Source organism: Impatiens glandulifera, chromosome 1 (genome assembly GCF_907164915.1).
Source record: "Impatiens glandulifera chromosome 1, dImpGla2.1, whole genome shotgun sequence".
Classification (NCBI taxonomy): domain Eukaryota; kingdom Viridiplantae; phylum Streptophyta; class Magnoliopsida; order Ericales; family Balsaminaceae; genus Impatiens; species Impatiens glandulifera.
The window spans coordinates 48,531,287-48,535,970 of record NC_061862.1 but is presented as its reverse complement, the minus strand read 5'-3'; the positions used below and the strand labels follow the sequence as shown (position 1 = coordinate 48,535,970).

At 37.0% G+C, this 4,684-nt stretch overlaps 1 pseudogene; it reads left to right on the top strand.

Moving 5' to 3' along the window:
- Positions 1-233: 233 nt before the first annotated feature.
- On the top strand, positions 234-635 carry LOC124920683 (annotated as a pseudogene).
- Positions 636-4,684: the final 4,049 nt, after the last annotated feature.

Genomic DNA, 4,684 nt, shown 5'->3' with positions numbered 1-4,684 from the left:
TAATTATTAAAACTTAAAACAAATATTTTTTTCTCTCTTCTAAAAGTTCATATAGTATACCCACAAATTACATTATTATATCTTAATTACATTATTATATCTTAAGAGCCAAAAGCTAAAAAGAAAACTCATAATTCCCTAATACATCATAATATCTTATTATTCATCTTCACTATTTTTCTTACTCATTCATAAGTGATTTTTTTTTAATAAAATTTCTGTCATTTATTCACATGGTACGCATGAAATACACTGCTAGGAAATCGACTGGAGGCAAAACACCGGAAAGTAAGTGGCGACAAAGGCAGCTAAAAGCTCTTCTCAAGCTACTAGAGGTGTGAAGAAGCCTCACAAGTTTAGACCAAGAATTGTTTCTTTGAGAGAGATCTGTAAGTTCCAAAAGTGTACGAAGCTTTTGATCCGTAAGCTTACATTTCAAACACTTATTTGTAAGATTGCACAAGATTTCAAAACAAATCTCGGAGCTCTATCGTTGCTTTTCTTCAGGAGGCAATTGAGTCTTATTTTGTCGGTTTATTTGAAGACACTAATCTATACGCCATCCACCCAAATGTGTGACTATTATTCCTAAAGACATTCAACATGCGAGACGTATCCGCATTGAGAGGGCCTAGAGACCTTATATGTGTAGAATGATTATGTTAATTGATAGGATCGACGTAATCGATAGAGACGGGGGTCTGGCTATTGATGACGACTTAGGAAAAATGGTTTGATAGAAATCATGTTAGGGATTTAAATCATTTTCTATTCTGCACAAACCCTTGTAAACTCTTGAACGATTCAAGTGCAGAAATGTTTGCTCAGGTTTGAAGCTAAGAACCAAGAATAATAAGATGACAGTATGAAAAAGACACATCAGTTTGTTTATGGATATTCAGAGCTAACTATCCTACGTCACCCCTTCTTCCAACCACCGAAAGGATTCACTATACTTTCGAATCAAATACAGTAGCACGATTAGCTCACTGTTGAACAAAACAGACTCTGTTCAACTTACAATATGATGAAGAATATATCACTCAGCTAAACAATGCTTTGATTCTAACTCTCTCTTGATTGAACACTCAGTAAAAACAAGAAAGCAGCTCGCACAATATGATAGTTTGTATGCTTAGATTGAATACTTTGTAATTCTAGCAGTGTTCAGCAAATTCTCTTGTTCTTCTTCTGGCAGTTCTTCCGTTGTCCTTCAAAATCTTTAAATAAGGAGAAAGTAACAACGGTCGAATCTTTCATAATGACACGTAGTGTGCTTCCATTGGAACGCCTCCATAGTACACAGCAGACTCTGAGCACTAGGATCGTGGTCGTACCAATCTGGTAGTGCGCCAAATATTCTTCAAGGATATTCCTGCAAAAACAAGTAGTGGGATTAATCAATTGGTTGCAACTAGTTGCCGTACTGATCTTCACTTGAAAGTGGAGCAGCAGTAGCGTACAGCTAGTTGATCATGGGTAGACGGGTGTTAGCTTCAAGCAAGTTCATAAGCATAGCATTAGACGTATTTCACTTAGACGACCTCGTCTAATGAAATTAGACGCCCCCGTCTAATAGCAGGATCTATTAGAACACCTGGTCTAATGGGATTAGACAACACGTCTAATAACATATCTCTTTAGACTAATCTGAAAGAGTTAGACTACACGTCTAACTTCCAATAGTTAGACAGCACGTCTAACTATACATCCCTTCAGACTAATCTGAAGGAGTTAGACCGCACGTCTAACTCTCATCTGTTAGATTGCACGTCTAACTCCGTGTGTTAGATTGCACGTCTAACTCTCATCTGTTAGACTGTACGTCTAACTCTGTCTGTTAGACTGCACGTCTAACTACGTTTGTTAGACTGCACGTCTAACTACGTCTGTTAGACTGCACATCTAACTCTCATCTGTTAGATTGCACGTTTAACTTCGTCTGTTAGACTGCACGTCTAACTACGTCTTTTAGACTGTAAGTCTAACTCTGTCTATTAGACTGCACGTCTAACTACGTCTGTTAGACTGCACGTCTAACTCCGTGTGAATCAATACATCTAATGCCCAATTAGTCTAATGAACCTCATTAAGACTAAGTCTAATATAATCTGTTTTCGATACACCTGCACCAAAAACAATTAGACGACATAGATTGAGTTTTATATAAATTCATCATTAAAATTCCAATAGTCAAACTACTTTGACACTTAGTCAAAATAATTGGACCCAACAATTTCCTCTTTTTTCATGATGATGTTAAAAATTTGCATAGGTAACAAATTAAACACTCATCATATAAAATGCAGAGTTAAACTTGTTCATCCATTTTACACAGACATTTTCCAAAGTCAATATTCAGAAACCAAGTTCATAACTAATAATACCATTATCAGATAAAAACATCAGACAAAAACAAGATCATGAGTGTTTTTCAATAGGAATACAAAACATCTTTTCAAAAACAACAAAACGGAAACAAAATAATTTCTATCCTCCTCCTTTCTCTCTTCCCCATTTTTAACATCATCTGGAAAGAAGAATCTACAACCTAAGAAGTCTTTAAGACTACGGTTAGAGCGGAGTTGTAGACACCTCTGTCCCTTTTCTTTGATATAAGCCTTTTCACCCTAAGAACATAATCAACAACCTTCTGGCTGTTCAGGGTTTTGGAGGATGAATGATACCCGTGACCAGATTCATCGAGAAGACAACAAAGAAATGCGCCAAGAGGAGCATCAAAACCGAAGATCGTCTTCTGGGCACAGAGCATTCTGACCAGGTTGCCAAAGAGGAACTTCTTCGAGTTGATGGCAACACCTCTTGTAATGTCCACCATCATCTTAAAGACTTTTGAAAAGTAAGTGTAAGAGGAATCTTTTGCAAGGAAGGATTTGGAGATGATGTCGCTGAGTAAGGCGTACTCAACTTTCAAAAAGTTGGTCTTCCCGTGATTCTTCACTAGAAGGGTTGCATCTGAAAAGACATTCATCATCTCCGATAGGATCTCAGGAGAGGATAAAGGAAACTCATGGATTCCTACGGTTGGGAGAAGGAAGAACATGACGAATGTATCTTCATTAAAACATATCATTCTGTCGAGAACAATCCCGCATATATATTTGTCGTTGTAAAACTTGGCGGTTTCAAAGAACTCACGAATGATCTGTTCGTGATAAATGCAGTGGGGGCGAAGAAACTTCTTCAACCCAGAGGCTTCTAATGATTCAAACATTTGAACCATTCCAGGAATCGGTATAGAATACACAGACTGGAAATCTACTTGCAGAGATTTTGAAGAGAAGGAAGTCATTTTGACGATTCGAATTCTAGACAAAGAGAGATACGGATTTGGGAGTACTCAACCATTTGAGTAATACCATTCATTAAATATCAAGAACCTAACGTGTAGTTAATATCTAATGATTATACCAACCGTCAAAGCGTCACAGACCTATTCCCTAGGAACACAACTGTTAATGTTAATCATGAAAGCATGCAGTTAATATTAGACGTATAAATGGAAATAATATCTGAAATATCAGTCACTCTTGACAAATTGAGAGACACTTGTCTTCAATTTATTTGAGAGGTGACTGATTCATTTTAGGCGGGAAAAAGGTACATGGACAGATTCATATGCAGATGACAGTTGTCCAAATAGCTAGAAGATGAAAAGTCTAAGTACACAAGTAGTTAGACGTTTATTCTACTTTTCACATTTTTCACTTCTACTTGGAAAATCTGTCTTATAGACGACACGTCTAATTGTGCATAAACAACACGTGTTTCACGTGTGTCTGGTTAAACGTGAGCTTCCACTTGCTCCTGATATAAAAACGTCTAACGTCTATTAGACATATACGTCTAACCTCGCAGGTTAAAAACCCAAGAAATAATTTCCCAGAAGAAGATAAAAAAAACGGCTAGAGTAGACGTACGTCTAAGTAGTTATGCTTCTTAAACTTCTAATCTATTGGACGTATAAAGACCTTTGTCTTCTTGTCTGTCCAGTTACGTTTTGAGCAAACATGTTCCCCTCAATTTATGCACATAACAACATCAATCAAGATCAACAAGACCTAAAATATTTCTAAAGTGAGAGAACTTAGCTTCAGGCAGAGGCTTCGTGAACATATCTATCGTTTGTTAATTTGTAGGAATATATTGAAGACGAATTTGCTTCTGATTAACATGCTCTCGGATAAAGTGATGCCTGATTTCGATATGCTTTGTCCGAGAATGCAAAACTGAATTATAGGTGATTGTGATTGCACTAGTGTTGTCGCAGAAAATTGGAGATTCATCAGCCTCAATCCCATAATCTCTAAGCTATTGTTGAACCCACAAAAGTTGAGAGCAACAACTGCCAGCAGCAAGATACTTTGCTTCAGCTGTGGATGTGGCAACTGACGTTTGCTTCTTGTTAAACCATGAGATAAGACGATCAACTAACAAGTTACATTTGTGCTCTTTCTATCAATTTTTCATCCTGCATAATCTTCATTTGAGAAACTGGTCAAGTTGAAACTGGAATCCTTCGGATACCACAGTCCCACATTTTGAGTTCCCTTTAAATATTTAAGAATGCGTTTGGCAGCAATAAAGTGAGAGAGTTTAGGATTAGCCTGAAATCTTCCACAAACACCAACATCAAATTGGATATCTGGTCTACTAGCAGTCA